This window comes from Psammomys obesus, unplaced genomic scaffold (genome assembly GCF_907164565.1).
Source record: "Psammomys obesus unplaced genomic scaffold, mPsaObe1.curated_primary_1811, whole genome shotgun sequence".
Taxonomy (NCBI): domain Eukaryota; kingdom Metazoa; phylum Chordata; class Mammalia; order Rodentia; family Muridae; genus Psammomys; species Psammomys obesus.
In genome coordinates, this window is record NW_026596095.1 from 22,992,196 (window position 1) to 23,009,174 (window position 16,979).

The window sequence follows — 16,979 nt, forward strand, 5'->3', positions numbered from 1 at the left end:
TGGGAATGACAGTTACAGCCATTAGAAAATGGGTCCTTATGATACATATATAATGGATGGGCAGCTTGGTCTTCATGTCGGTCCCCTAGCAAGTGGAGGGGAGGGGTGGGTCATATCCGACACTGACACTTTTCGATCACTTTCCCCTAGCTGGGCTGCCTTGTCTAGCCTCAGTGGAAGAGGACATGCTTAGCTCTGATGCGACTTGATGTACTGGGGTTGGGGGGGTTTGTATGTGAGGGGGCTCTCCCCTTTTCTAAGGAGAAGGGGAGGGGCAAAAGGGGAAAGAGGATGGGAGGAGAGGAGAAGAGGGGGCTACAATTGGGATGTAAAATGAATACGTGAATAAATTTAATAAAATTTAAAATAAAAAGAAAGAAATTGGGCCCTTAGGGAAGTCTGGGGGGTGGGGTGGGCCTGGGCCCTGGAGCTCCTCAGGTGGAGGCCTGGCCACTTTCGTGCCTTGAGGGTTTACAAAGTTTGTGAAGTACACGAAGTTTCCAAAGGGAGTCCGTGGCAAGGAGTCAGCGTGAACACCAGCACGCCGTACATACGGAGTGTCTGCTGACTTTTTATGATTGGGCTTTCCATCAGTTTCCCTTATCATATAGAACAAAGGACACTGGGTGATGATGACTTAAAAGCAGAAGACAATTGCTTGTTGGAGGTAGAAGGAAAGCCGTGAAGGCATTTATCCTGGTTAACTTTTCTTCAAGTAAGCACAGTCCTGTCAATTAACATATCTTCTATGGAGGCATTCATTATACCTCATGCATATTCCACAATCTTGATTTTTTTTTTTCAGAGAAAGGATTTATTTCATATTACAGGTTATAAAACATCATTGATGGCAGTCAGGACTGGAACTCAAGCAGGTACTAAAGCAAAGATCGTGGAGGAACATTGCTTCCTGGCTTTTTCTCCGGCTTGCTTGACTCACTTTAGTATTGGTTGCCTAGTTGGTTTAAAACCTACTCAAGAAGTGGGAATCATGCCTTGTACTGGAAATCTAGCTAACTATTCGGTGATGGCTATTGGAGGAGAACCTATAACCACTCTTTTACTAAACCAGCCTAAATGTTAGATTTCAGAGATGCTGCCAGGATAAATCAAAAAAGTTTACTGTATAATATATATATATATATATATACACACACACATACATATATTCTCATCATTAAACTTTAAAGAATGTACACTAACAGCAGGCATTTATAGGGTACTGTAGCAGACCCTGTTACCATAGTAGTGCAGTGTCTCAAAGCATCTTAGGAAACTGAGGCCTACAAAGGAGGTCCTTTTTCTCCTACAGAGGTGCTGATGGATGGCCTGCTGATACAGTCATGGTTTCAGGGTGTGGCTCCCCACTGTATTGGCTGGAACTTCAAATTCATGAGGCAAATGACATGGGTGCCCAGGTCCAGTGAAGTATAAACAGGCTTACTCAGTCTTAAAGCATCTATTATTTCATTTTCCTCACTGAAGATGCCTGATAGCAATGATAATTTATCTCTAGAGCCATCTCCCTCTTCTAATCCTTACCTAAATCCTTTTAATGAAAATACTTTCTTTCCTTTACCCGTACAGGTTAGGATGTGTGATTGCACCACAGCTCGGTACTAGCGAGGATAATTGACGCTTGCTTAGCTTCTGGTTGCTCTTCTGTCCTGGCGTCCTGAAGGAGCAGCTGTGGAAGGTAGCCAGCTTGTGAGCTCAGTGTTGGAAGTCTCTGGAGGCTATGGATAGCCATAATGATTTCTAGATGCTCAGTGAGACCCTAGACTAATATTGGGTATTTCTGCTTTACTACATTTAAATGACTGTCTCTCCTTGTTCTTCTTGGCATTATTTGTCTTTAGGTCTCCTTTTGATTTTATCTGGAGGCTACAAGGAGTTGCAGACAATTTCTGTGTTTCCTTAAGATCTGTCACAGTGCCAGAGATTCTCAAATGCATCCCCTTGGCTACATTACCAGGGGGATCACATTGCAGATCATTCTTAATGGCTACTTTTGCCATGGGTTGCAACCTCTGTGCTTGGTTGGTTTTCTATCAGAATTCTTTCTGCAATAAGGATGCATAAAGCATATTCTCATGATTATTTGGCTCCCTAGTTGAAGACTCTAACGTCTCTGTGGCTCCAAAACTAGTGACTCTTCTCATAAAATGTAAAATCAGCAAAGGAAACTGGATAAACCAGGAACTCCAAATATCATTCCATTAATTAGAAGGCACATGCTTTCCTGCAGTATTTTATTATTTTCCGATAGCATTCTGTAGGCATTGGGAATGAAATGGCAGAGTGAGGATGGATCTTAGATGTCGTAAGAAAATCGTAATATCGCTGTGTTGAGGATTTGATGTACAGGAACTGAGAGGTCTTCTCTCAGTTCTGTAGAAGAGGTGTGAGCTGAAACATGGAGCTGGCCTAATAGTCATAGATTCTTCCATCTGCCTCCTGTGCTGTAGAGAGACTGTGGCTCCCACTTCCAAGATGCTTTGTATCTTAAGATGGTTCCTAGAGACCTGGCTTTGAAATCTAAAGTCCACATGTCAGGAAGGAGGATTGGCTAGAAAGGCAAAAAGTTCACACTTGTCTCTTTTTTCATCCGTTTTTGAGCAATGCATCTTTGAAGTAAGATCCAGCAATATCCATTTAATGTCCACTGACCAGAATGAGTCACATGTATATACCAGCCTGAAAGAGAAGCTAGGCAATGCTGCATTCAGCTGGATGCTCCTCTATGAAAAAAAAATCACGATGAACCAGGCATGGTGGCACATACTTTTAATCCCAGCACTTGGGAGGCAGAGGCAGGCAGATCTCTGTGAGTTCGAGGCTAGCCTGGTCTATAAAGCAAGATCCAGAACAGCCAAGGCTACACCCAAAGAAATACTGTCAAAGCAAACAAACAAACGAACAAACACCCCCCCTCCCCAAAAACCTCAAAATGGCATCATATAATAGGCCATTTTCTGCTCTTTTTAAAAAAATTTTATTTTATTTTATTAATTACACTTTATTCCCAAATCAGATTTTTCCCCCATAAGCCCCTCCCTCCTCCCCTCCCGATCCCACCCTCCCTTCCCCTTCTTCACACATCCCCCTCCCCAAGTCCACTGATAGGGGAGGTCCTCCTCTCCTTCCTTCTGATCTTAGTCTATCAGGTCTCATCAGGAATGGCTGCATTGTCATCTTCTGTGGCCTGGTAAGGCTGCTCTCCCCTCAGGGGGAGGTGATCAAAGAGCAGGCCAATCAGATTGGGTCGGAGGCAGTCCCTCTTCCCATTACTATGTAACCCACTTAGGCACTAAACTGCCATCATTTTCTGCTCTTAACAGGTTTGCACTTGCTCAGTTGGTTCTGAGTGTGTGTGTGTTGGGGGAGCAGAAGTTGATATCCGGTGTCTTTCTCAGTCCTCTCTGACCCCAGGTTGGAGCCTCTCACTAAACCTGGAGCTAACCAACTCAGCTAGACCTGTCTGGCCAGCAAGCCCCAAAGATCCGTCTGTCTCCGCCTCTCCATGACTGTTTTTTTCCTGTGGTTTCGGGGGAGCCATGATCAAGCACTCATGCCTATGTAGTAAGCCCTGTCTGCAGCCTGTGATTATGGCTATTTTATTCTTTTTATTAGCAAGCATTTAACTCTGCAGGATAATTGGTTTCACTTTCACACACATACACCATGTATTTTGACTTTTTCACACACACACACACACACACACACAAAACGTACCTTGCCATTTCATGCACATTGTATTTTGCCTTTTCTGTACACTAATGTATTTTGCCATTTTCAGACATATAATATTTTGACATTTTTGCATATACAACTTATTTTGCCATTGTCACACACACACAAGGTATTTTGACACATACATAATGTCTTTTGACACACACACACATACCCCACTGTACTCTGATTGTATCCCCTTTCCTTCTTCTTATTGTTGCTGACCCCAGTTTCTTCCTTTCCATCTTGCTCTTCCTCTACTTCTACACCATATGTTTTGGTGACCCAGTGAGTTTAGCTAGTGTTGCCTTCAGAAGCCTAGGGGTGGGGCTTAGCTGCGGAAGCAGAGGTAGCTTACTGTTGGCTACACCGCTGAAGCAACCCTCTTCACCAATATCCAGGCATCAATGCCAAGAAAGCCTCAGGAAAGGGGAAGAGAGCCTTCCCAGTGGGCCCCTCTTCCCTCCAGTGATTGACAGTTATAGTCAGTATTATTTGGACGCACCGTCTTTCTATCTCAGTCTATTATGATTTGCATATATTTAGCTTGAAGAAGTTTTGTTTTTTTCATAGGATATTATAAAATTTAAGGAAGCTTAAAAATTATTTATGAATTAAAAAAACATCTTCTGGTTAATAGATATACATCCAAGTTTATGAAATTAAGTGATATCAGAAGAAATTAGCAATAAATTCTAATTCTAATGTGTTTTATCTGTTTGCCATATTTATAAGCATTTTATATATTTAGAAATTTAGATCTAATATGTTATCTGTTATGATTTTTATAGATAATTTGAAAATATTTTTATTAGACTAAATAAATAAATAATGAGTAATTAGGTGGCCTACACACCAAATCTCTATTTCATATACTCTGGGTTGACTTGATGTAATTATAGGATTTTACATTCCCCAGAGTCCTGGGTCAGAGCAATCCTCATGTCATCCCAGGTTTCACGCAGAGGATCTTGACAGTCCTGATCTCCAAAGCAGGTTCCCAAGGACAACAAGATATTGACTTTTATTTACTCCAAACGTGCACTTCAAAAATCAGGGCCTCTAGTGGTCCAGTGACATGGGTTCTGTTCTGAATGCTGGGCCAGGCTGGAGCTGAAACACCCCCCAGTGCCAATTCTGTATAGCTTCCCATGCTGCTTGCTTCCTGCAAATGATCAGCGATTAAATATATTCTGTTGCCGGGTGCAGTGGTGCATGTCTGTATTCCCAGCACTAATAGAGACAGAGGCAGGCAGATCTCTGAGTTCAAGGCCAGCCTGTCTACAAAATGAGTCTAGGACAGCCAAGGCTACATAGAGAAGTCCTGTCTCAAAACAAAACAAAACAAAACAAAACAAAACAAAACAAAACAAAACAAAAAACCCATATATATGAATGTCTGTGTGTGTGATTGTGGCAGAGCTTCTATTGAGATGTCAATCTAAAGCTGGAAGATATGTCAACAGACAATACAGGTAGCACGTAATGATATTAGTCACTCGCATATTAGGCCCAAATGACATTATCGATCATGAAGAATGGAGATCTATTTTCCACCATTCTGTGTTCTTGTTTCTACAGAAGGCTGCATTGTCCAAAATTCAGTTGTTTAACAAAATAGGGAACACCACTAAGGAATTGGTGGGTGAATGGAGAATGAGGCTGGTTATTGATTTTGGTTGCCTGTCTTCACTCTAGTGATTTTAGGCTCCTTGTGGCTCAAAAAGGCCTTCTCCACCAAAGTACCAACAAATCTGCTTTTGGCCCATTCAATGGCTATGAAACTAGTGTTTCCAAGCCACATCTGCATATGTGTGTAGACTCAGCAGTATTCACAATAACCGAAGAACTGAGGTTTCTCTTAGCATATGAACAGAAAGAGAGGCTATGGCATATTTGTACAGCAGAATAGTGTTCTATTACAAAAGATGAGGCCCTGCCATTTGAAGCAGTGCAGCCATTATGTTAGGCATAACAAGTCAGATATAGAAGGCAATACTATGTGTTCTCAGTCACGTATGGAAGCTAAAAAGTTAATCTCATGGAGGTAGAAACTAAAATATTGCCTTCCAGAGCCTGACAAGAAGGGGAATGAGGGTTTGGATTTGGGGATTGTAAGTGGGAAGAAAAGATGTGAAGGTGAGTGATGTTCAGTTAGCTAGAATGAGTAAAGCATACTGTTAGACAGTACAGTAAGTCAATGACCATGGTTCACAACATGAATTGAATATTTTTAAAAATTTATTTATTTATTACAGTTTTATTCACTTTGTCTCCCAGCTGTAGCCCCCTCCCTCGTCCCTTCCCAATCCCACCTACCCTCCCTCATCTCCTCCCATGCCTCTCCTCCTCCCCTTCCCTCTGACCCTAGCCTATCATGTCTCATCAGGAGTGGCTGCATTGTCTTCCTCTGTGGCCTGGTAAGGCTGCTCCCCCCTCAGGAGAAGATGAATTAAATATTTAAACAGAGCTAATACAGAGGAGTTTGATTGCCCCAAACCAAGGAAATGTCAAATGTCTGAGGTGATAGGCTTGGCACCTACCTGATCGGATCACTGTGCCCTGGGTACCTATATTGAAATGACAGGCTGTACATCCAGTATAGGTACAATCATGCCTAACGTAAGATAGGAATTTAAGCCACATTTTATACCCCATGTGTTCATAGGACACTGCAGTTTCTTAGCAACCATCACTTGGTTGTCAACTTTTTAACTTGAGTTTTTGTTTTTTAGACACTGACTTTTTAAAAACCTTTCTTCACTGATACTTAAGCATGATATCTAGGTTAGTGCTGAAATAGTTACATTCTTCTGTTTAAAATACTTCTCAAATTAATTGTTCAACATTTGCTTCTATTACAAAAAGATAAATTATCCCTCGATATTGCTGTAGATAATGAGAAAAAGGATTTCAAGTTTGTTCTGTGACTAATGGAACACATTTGCTCAACAAAGTGTGTTTAATGGCTGTTGATGCTAGTAGGCCTAGGAGGTACAAAAACGGGTCAGAGCTCATTTTGCTTTCAGGGGCATCATGGCAAGTGGAGAGAGAGAGAAAGAGAGAGAGAAGAGAGAGAGAGAGAGAGAGAGAGAGAGAGAGAAAAGACTCAACTCATAGATGATATAGCAGAGAACTATGTCACACAGGAAGTGGAGATTGGGCACAGGTGGGAGAATTCTCCTTGGGAAAGCATGGGGCCCGTCAGAAACACCTCACATCTATTAGGCCTTGGTGTTTCCTTTTTTGATCAGATTTTGTCCTTTCCCCCACAGCTGGAATCCAGTGTTTTAGCCCTTAAGTTAACATGAGAGGAACCCTTTAAAATTAGTGATATTGAGAGAACTGTAACGTATGTGTACACGGGGGTGACATTTTCCAGACGACATGATTATTCTCAGAATTCCTACAGAGAGAATGGAAATGTAGACAGCTAAGTTGTTCCTATTTGAAAAGCCAGTGCAATTCACAGTAATGTCAACTTTCAGTACATATGCGTTACATTCTATAGCCAATACACAGGTGTGCAAGATTTCCTTTTCTGTAGGATTATGACGATTTTACGTTGGATATTTTAATTAATTTATTTATTTTTATTTTTGTGACAGGGTTTCTCTGTATAACAAGCCCTGGTTGTTCTGGAGTTTCTTCGTAGACAAGGCTGGCCTCGAACTCCCGGAGATCTGCCTGCCTCTTCCTCCCCAAGTGCTGGGATTACAGGTGTGACTTTTAAATGTTACTTTCTTTTTTCCCCCCAATAAACATGGGTTTGAGCTCTTTAAATGGTGGATTACTTCTCTATTGCTGTGATAAAACACGAAGACGGCTTATGAGAAGGTGTTAAGTGAGCTTACAGTTCCAGTGGAGTAGAGTCCAGAAAGAAGGTATATGGCAGGCCCATCTAAGCACTCAGATCTCAAAGGGCAAGCAGGAGGTAGAGCACACAGTGGGACTCTCACAGGGTTTTTCACATCTAAACCCACTCCCCATGACATACCTCTTCCAACAAGGCCACACCTCCTAATCCTTCCCAAACAGTTTCTCTAACTGGGGACCAAATATTCAAACATACGAGCCCATAGGGGCCATTCTCCTTCAAACTACCACAGATGATAAAAATACCAACTGGCATTTTGGTTTCAGTTATCATTCAAAAAAAATTTTTTTTTAAGATTTTCAAATTTCTATTTGTCGTATGTTCTAAATATTAATAGATATGATTGGCAAAAAGGGTAAAGCTTATAATTTAGAAATGTGGAAGTTTTAGGAAAAGGTGACATGTTTCACGCCTTAACAACCACCCCACTTCTCTGTTTATCACATGTGTTAGTATCTTTAATCCTTGCAACATTCTACCTCCAAATCTTCGTAATATGCCGCAGCTGATCAATGAAAGGTAAGTATGTGGGTGCTTGTGACCACTGGGACATGATCCTGTGTGCTGTGGATCTGGCCACTTAAGAAGAGCAAGGAAGCTGGTCCCAGCTCTTCCTTGAGATACATTTGATTTGACTTGATTTGAGGAGTAGGTGTGGGTTTTGTGGAAGATAATAATTCTCTATCCTTATATAAATCACGTGACTATGAGTTTTAGGTGGAATTCCTAAGTGGCTGTCCTGCTTCTATCTGTGTTGTTGGACACAGATTTAAGGAATACAAACAAAACAAAACAAAAAAAAAACACAAACAAAAACAAAGACATTGGAGTTTTTACCAGGGAAACTGAACTGGATTCTTATTCATTCACTGAAGAAACGGTGGTGAGTTGAGGCTTAGGGCCAGGCATTTTGTCTGCTGGTGAATTGAGACTGGAAAGTGTCTTGCCCCAATGTTTTTTTTTTTTTTTTTTTTTTTTTTTTTTTTTTTTTTTTTTTTTTTTCAGAGCTGAAATTAATGTCTTGTGACATACCTGCACAGAATGTGTGGAAGTAAAAATGCCTTTCTGAAAAGGACTCAGCGGGTGCAAAGAAACTAGATCATCCTTCAACCTGGTTTTAAAATACAGAACTTGCAGTTCCTATTTCAAGATCAGGTATAAAAATAGGTAATGTAGAGGGGAGAAAATTTCATTGAATATAACATTTGTATTTTTTTTTTAGTGTTGGCCTATTGTGAATCAATCAATAGGTATCAGCCAAGAAGTATTTCTACTGCTTTCAGTTATATTGCTTCGTTCATTCACCATCTATTATCACTGCTATGTACCAAGTGCTATTTCCACTATCTATAGTTTCCTTTTAAAACATTTTCTATATATGTATAATTACCAAAATGTCTCTGGAAAAACTATAGCATATTTTCTTACTGAAAAATTAGCTTATTTTCAGTTATTTAAGCTTTAAAAACCTTACTTCACTAGTACATTTCTTTTAAAATCTTTTTATTTTTTTATTTTTCACAGTTTTCTTTTTGTTTTGAATATTTGCTTCCAATCAATGTATTTCTAGTCCAGGTTCAGCTAACTGAGGGCTCTATGAGAGTAGTTTATGTTGCCTAGCCCTTGCGTGAGCTGTGAACACAGTTTGAAGTAAAGTGGGGGACAGCATCTTTCTGAAGACACCTTAGACGCTCTAATCCAGCAATTCAATGTGTTTCCTTTCTGTGGCAGAGGTCTTGAATCACACCTGGCAGGCCATCATTCAAGGGGATAGACAAAAAGACAGAAAACAGACAGCCCAAAACAAAACCACCCAGTGTCATCGTATGGGTTTCATAGATCAAATCACCCGTACTCAAAGCTATACCGTTGACATTTTGTAAGAAACAGTCACTGTCGCTGGTAAGCTGGAAGTTGTCTGAGCTTGGGTCACAGGCAAGATGAGGCAGGAGTTTGTTATTAGGTCACTGAAAACAGCATCCGGTCTAACATATGCTGATCCTTGTTCACGAGGATTCCTTTCTGATTCTGGAAGTTGTTTACTTCTTCCGCATATGACATCAATAATTATGTGTAATTTGTTAGTCTGTGGCCTATAGTTTTTCCATCTTGGCCCGCTGTGTGGGATGACAGTTATTTTATGCCTCTCTTCCAGCAAGTGGGTGCTTGTCCGGGTTCCCGGGTACCAATGCTCGCCACAACCTTTGCTGTGGTCACATGGGCCCCTCTTTACTAGGACACGTCTTTATTTTGTTTTTAGTTTTATGATTTTTGGCCTCTTTACTTGGAAACAATCATTCACTTATTTAGAATAGCAACAGATAGGTTGCTGGTAAAATGTTTTTGGAATCAAAGAGAACAGGTCTTTATTTCTACTTTTGATGACTCCTGCTGTATGAACCAGGTCACATGCCTTTGTACCACAGTTTTCCTTTCTGTAAAATAAAGATAATAACTTCCATCTCACAGAATTAAATGTGACTGCACGAATCAAACTGGATGTGTCTTGGCTTATATTATTTTATTAATCTGAAATTCTCGGAATAACCCTTGTGGACGATGAGTGGTTTGTATTTCATGGTTACAAGGTCACAAAGTAATTGCCAATTGTAAATAGTTCTAATTTATTTTATTTCAATTAACTTTTTCTTTTTTCAATCTTATAGTGCATTCCAAACTAGCCTCGAACTTTCGATTCTCCTGCCTTAGCTTCTTAAGTGCTGAAATTGCAAGCAGACATTGCCACGGTTGGCACCCAATGCTATTTCTATGGCCTTGCTGTTGCCCTAGATTTGCATACTCTTATATTTAGTAGGGATATTATTGAAGCACCCCCATGACATTTTCATTTAATGCTTTGATGCTCAGCAAGATTATTGGGATTTCTGCATGGATTCAGATGTACTTATTAAATAATGTGTCCTCTCCAATTTGCCCAACTGAGAGATCTGTTTTAATTTTAGTTTTTCTTTGGTATTTCCAATTTCTTTGTAGTTATGGTATTTTTTTTTTTCAGATATACACGAGTAATCTGAAAATGTCACAGGTTTTTCTTTCTTATATCACCTTTGCTGGAAGAGATATGGTTTAATGCAATCACAATAAAATTTTAATATTTTTATAAAATTTAATGTTCATCAAAACTTCTCTTAATAATTTACATAATTTCACAGTCACTTTAATCTTATAAAATGTGTGGAAAAAATAATACCACCATCATAATTTAGATGAGGAGAGTCAGCTCCAGAGAAGCGGTGATTGGTTAGAATTAGATGTTAAAACATCTCATTTGCATGACCACGTTTGCCTCAGTTTATTAGTTGCCATTACCATCATCACTGTGTGTGGTGGAGAAGTGTGTGTCCTGAGTGCACGTGGCCCTCAGAGGAAACCTTCCATTGTGCATCGTGAGTGCCACGGTCAGACTCAGGTAGCCAACCTTGCACGGCATGTGCCTTCCCCTGCTGAGCCATCTGGCAGACCCTGCGAGATTAATTTTATCAAGTAAAGTACAGTTGCCCACTAACCTTTTCTTGATCTTTACATTCTCTGAATCTTTAATGCACAAGATTATGTATTTCTCCATATCATAGCAGTATGTTAAAACATGTCGACGCTTCCTCCTTCCTAGGCAGGAAAACCCAGGTAGTAACAGTGATCAGTGTTCCCTAGAGGGCAGGTCTCTCCACCAACCCCATTTGCTGAATATGAAAAAAAAATCTCAGATATCTAAGTATTAATTCTGCACAGGGCTTTCCTTCCTTCCTTCCTTCTTTCCTTCCTTCCTTCCTTCCTTCCTTCCTTCCTTCCTTCCTTCCTTCCTTCCTTCCTTCCTTTACCTTTCCTTGCTTACATCTCTGATTGTGTCCTTTTCTCTGTCTCTCTATAAAGTTATTTATCAGAGACTTTGTTTTACTGACTGACTTACCACTTCTCCAATGTCCTGTTTGCAGAGGGACATTTCAGACACATGTGTCATTAAAGTCTGCAAGCTATTCGTAGTTCTCCACACTGAGCTAACTTCTGGTTTGAGTGAGATTAGCCAGGAGGCTCCAACACTCAGGAGCTAGTTAGCAGGGACCCAGTACTGCCACTGATCTGTAACTTGAGAGCCTAAGCCTCCTGAAGGCACAGTATCTTAGTCTTGAAAACAGGCCACTGTGTTTTCCTACACCCCTGCCTAATAAGGCATCCAGATTCTGTCGGTGTGTGGCGCTCACAAGTGTGTGGATGTGAGCACCCAAGACACACAAAACCAGTTCCCCCAGCAATGCCCTCCCATAAATCTCACTCCAGAAGAAGGATCAAGGTAAGTTCATTCCAGCAGCAGGCCAGGGAAAATGGGCAAGCTAAGCATGGCAACAACTTCCAGCTAAGAGCAAAGAATGCTGTCACATTCATGTTGCTGTCTCAGCATAAAGATTCCCAGCAGCCTTCCAGGCTCCTGCAGTAGGGCAACCTGTATACGTTTTCAGAGCCGTGGCTGAGATTGAAACCAATCCTTCTGGAGTCTTCTGTCATCTTCTAGGTTGAGGAGGCTGTGAAATGTAAGCACCCTCCTCCAGGGTTCAAATCCCAGGTCACTGTGAAAACCAGATCCGTGAGCCAAGCAAGCAGGCCAAAACACACCTGAACAGTGTGGGAAGGCCTGGGGCTTACCTCAGGGACCACTGACTTGAAGCAGTGGACATCTCCAGGCTTTGTAAAGCTGAGCCTGGTTTGGAATGAGTGCTTGTCAGCTGGGCTCGTTGGCCCTGTTAATACCTATTGAGCACTTGAAGAGCTATTGCTACCCTCACAGTTTCCCGTCTATCTCTCCATCTGCATCTACATCGTCATCATCCAGTTCTCCGTATTTTCAGTGCATGGGACAGAACTCGGGGCTTCACTTGATTAGGCAAATGCTTTGCCATTAAGTTATATTCTTTGACATTTATAATGACAGTAACGCTATTGATGTTGTTCTCCTTGTCCTAACTTATTCATTTTGGAGGATAATTTTGATAAAACTATTCACAGAAATTCCAGTTCTGGTACCCAGAGCCCCTGCTATAAGATGGATGTATTATCTTGTTGATCTTTCATTGCACATGCCCGTGTGAGGTACAGACTGTTTTCTTGCTCATTTGAATTTCGGTGCCAGACTGGACCTGAGGGCGGAAGAGCCGTAGGTATGGGAATGTGTCAGGATGTGTCTTAATAAGCTTCGGGAAGAGAGAAGGGGAAGCAATTATGTTAGGCCTTCTGCGAACGCAGAATCATCAAGGAAGCCATAGTAAACAACAGAATGACCTGGCCCTTATTTCCGTGTTGATTTCTGCACGCTGAACCATTTCTTTGCATTTATGGTTGGCAGAGGGGACAGTTTCGGTGTAGGCTCTAAACCCAAGGTGTGTTAGGCCTTTGTTTTCCATCTGTGCCGACTTGGTCTTAAAAAAACAAAGCTATTCTTTCCCCTTTGTTGTAGGAACACATGCTGAACAATTTTAAGTGTGAAATCATTTGTATGAAGGAGGGTTAAATTCATTCTGAGAGAAGAAAAGATAGCCCATACAAGTGTAGATTCATCTGGGTTGGTTGAGAGCCATATTTCAATAATTGGAGTTATGGCCTTTTAAAAATGGGCCGGTTTTACATGAAAGCAGGTGGGCTGGGTGTCTGTGGTAAACTCTCCAGTTGGCAGCCAACTGTGTGTAAGAAACTGTGTGAAGCGTCTGGAGAGGATGCCCCAGGCCATGTCAGGGAGTAGCTCTCACTGTTTCTTAGTTTTTCCAATGTAAGACTAATTATCAACATAAAATTTATTTGAAACCCAACTTGAAAGAAGAGGCCATAAAAATGCTAGACCTGTGAGCAGTTGGCAGCCAATTCTATCTCTCAGTTTCTCCAAGATTTTCATTCAAAAATACAAAACAAAACAACACAAAACAAAAACAAAAAACCTCAAGTTTTAAAAAAATATTGATGGCTAGAATCCAGAAATATCTTTGTTAAATTTGACATTCTGAGATACTAAGATATTAACAACATAGCTTAAGTTATTAAATACTTTTCATATTTAGTGGTAAGAACCAAACTTGGGTCTTCCACAGGAGCGATTTGCTCCTTTTTAACCACCGAGCCATTGCTACAGCCCCCAATATCCCATATTTTTTTAACGTATAATTATAAAGAAGATTTGGCAAAAATTCTGGAAGCAAGTTGGTGGTAAATGTTTTAGGCTTTCTGGGCCAACTTGCAAAACTTGATATGATGTCCACACTCAAAGAAGACAAAGTCTCAGAATTAAAGGTGTAATAATTGTTATAATTATCACCAAGTTTAGGTTTTTATAACGGAGGTTGTCTAATGAGAAGAATTGAGTTCTCTTTTTTGAGAAATAGCATTTTCCTTAATTGGGATCCAAGTTAATGTTCCCCATCAGAAATTGATTAGAAACATACATCTGTACAGAGACTTTAACTTGTGAGCTGTGCAAGCGCAGCGGGGGTTGGGGGCTTTGATTTATGTGCCTGTCAAGAGACAAAGCTGCAGAAGACAAAGCTGCTATCAAGCCGAAAGAAGTTTAGCCTAAAACGCCCCGTGTTATTGGGTGATAAAGTCTGGCTCCAAACAGTTTGCAAACACAGTGAACCGAATGCTGAGTAGATGTAGGAACAAGCCTGACTATCTATCCAGTGTCCCTCCATAGCCAAGCCGCTGAAATCTGTTTGCCTGGTCTCAGCCAATTACAGCAGCAGGGCCTGAGCCAGTCACAAGCTGCCAACTGATCAGACTGTATCCAGGGACGGCAAATGCCTCCTTATTCTGTGCTTGTATCAGGCATGCTGACCATAGCCAGTGCCTCTCCCTTTTTATTTTATTTTTTTAAAAACTTAAAAAAAAAGTTGAGATTGTAATATGATTACAAAATCTCTCCCAGCCCCCAGGCTGTCCCGTGTACCTGTCGTTGTTCTCATTCAAATTCATGGTCTCATTAATTGTTATTGCATGCGTATGTATATGTATGTATATGTATATGTATAAAAATATATTTTTAACCTAGTCAGTCTGTATGATGTAGAGTGTAGGTATGTTTTTAGGACCAACTCTTCAGCCCTGACAGCCAATTGTCTTGCTCTTCCCTTGCTTTGCTAGAACTATCTCCACAGAACTATGGCAGTGAGGGGCTCTCTGAGTCGTCTTTGGTCTGCGGTGCTGGCCTGTTCTAGAACCTTTTCTCTGATTTTCAGTTTCATTCATTTGTTTAGTGCGGAGTCTTCCAGTGTTGGTCTGGGATTCATTGTGTAGCCCAGGCTGGCCTTCACTTCATAGTAGTGTTCCCACAGCAGCCCTTCCCTCATGGTGAGAGTACCGATGTGAGCATTTATGGAGAGACGTTATGGAGAGCTTTTATGGAGGAGGATAAGGTGGAGACAGGCTTACACTCAGCAGTGGCAGCCAATGGAGACCCACCTACTGTGGTATAAATATACTCCAAAAGTAAAAAGCTTCATTTTTTCATGAATGTCTCTACATTTGATCGATGTATTGGGCCCAGTAAAGTTGCTTAGACCAAATTAAAGATCTCTGCCAAATTATATATAATAGGTCATATTTGTAGAGCACTGTTCTGGAATAAACTTGGAAAGTAGCAATTAGGAGACTATTTATTTGTTATTGAAAATAGAATTTTTTAAATACAATAAATTCAGATCATGGTTTTCCCTCTCCCAACTCCTTCCAGATTCTCTCCACTTCCTCATTAACCCAAATCCACAGTCTCTCTCTCTCTCTATCTCTCACTAGGATACAAACAGGAATCTAAAATAAAATTAAATTAAAATGAGATAAAATAAAAACAAACAAACCAGACTAGGACAAAACAAACAAAAGAAAAAGAGTGATTAAAAAAAGAGAGAGACCAAGAAACACACAGCTGCAGAGACACAAGCCTTAGGGTATTTTGTTTTACAGTGACAGCAACGGGGCATCTTCTTACTGCTATTGTTTGATAATGTTTTCCTATTTGCAGGGGAAATAACAATTCCTAGTATGGATAAGGTTTTAGTAAAAAAGAAACCCCAAAATCCTCTGCAGGAGTCTTTTTCAGAAAGGAATTTGCCAAAATGTGTCAAGAGAGCAAAAAAAAAAAAAGGTATAGGCATACTTTGACCGAGTAATCCCATTTCTAGAAATTTAACCCAGCAAGGATTATAGCAGAGCATTTGAAAGAAAGGCTATTCATTGTTCTTCGTAGTGAAAATTTGTGCATGTCTTAACTGCTTCGTAGTGGTGTTATCAGTAATAGAAATTACTGTAGATATAAAAGGGGTTGTCATGGGTCCATTCTGAGTTTTTATGGATATTTGTGGACAGGGAAGGTTATTCATCATATACTTATGAAACTGTTTAAGAGATTAAGCCACAGACATTAAACACACTGCCATTCCCTTATGGCATAAAAATACACACAATGATTCGTATGGAAAACAAGATGAAAAACTACATACTAAAACATGAGCAGTGCTTATTTGGGGGATGGGAATGGAGATCAACATTTTTGGCACTGTAATAATAAATAATATTTCATGAATGCTTGGCAAGGTGGTCTGGGAAATACATTACATACATAATCTCCCACAGTCCCTCCTAATAGGGATGGCTGGCTTGTGGTTTGGAGGAATCAAGGAGCTTCCCCAGTTTCACAGAAAGTATGAACATCTGTCTGATTCCAAGATTCATAGTCTTCTCTACCAGATAATTTCTCTTACTTTCACCTTGTAATTTATTATTTCTGCTCTAGCTCCTAAATATTGATGCCATTTTTAAGTTGAAAGTGAGAGCCTTGGTAGAAGCTCAGTAACTGGGAACCACCCTGCTGGTTTAATCATTGCTGCACTCCCATCACTATCCCACAAAGGCTTGCACAAAGGCTGGGCAGTGCGCAAATCATTACTGTCGTCAAGAACAGCCACTCCATTTGCCTTACACGATGACCTAGCTCCCCAAACCTGCCTTCTCCAGCGTGGAGAATGGCCATGTGTACCTTTAAGGCAAATTCCTTGATTTGGAGAGATAGTCTGCCTCCCATAGCTGTGCAGAACTGGTGCACGAAGAGGCTGTGGTCGCTGCCTGTTGATCAAGGGGCAGCATTAGTTCCAGAGGAGATAAGAGCATGCCAACTACAAACAATCCCCTGGATTTAAAACTCGTGCTACATTTATTTATTTTTTTCTTGAGTGCTAAGGCTATGGGTGTTCTAGAAACGGTAGCTATTGAAGGTGGACATTTTCTATTCACTGAATGAGATGAATTGTCCTCAGCTGCTGAACTGCTCTTTAGGATAATGAGGTCTGTCACCAAAGGTCTATGATCATCTTACACTTTG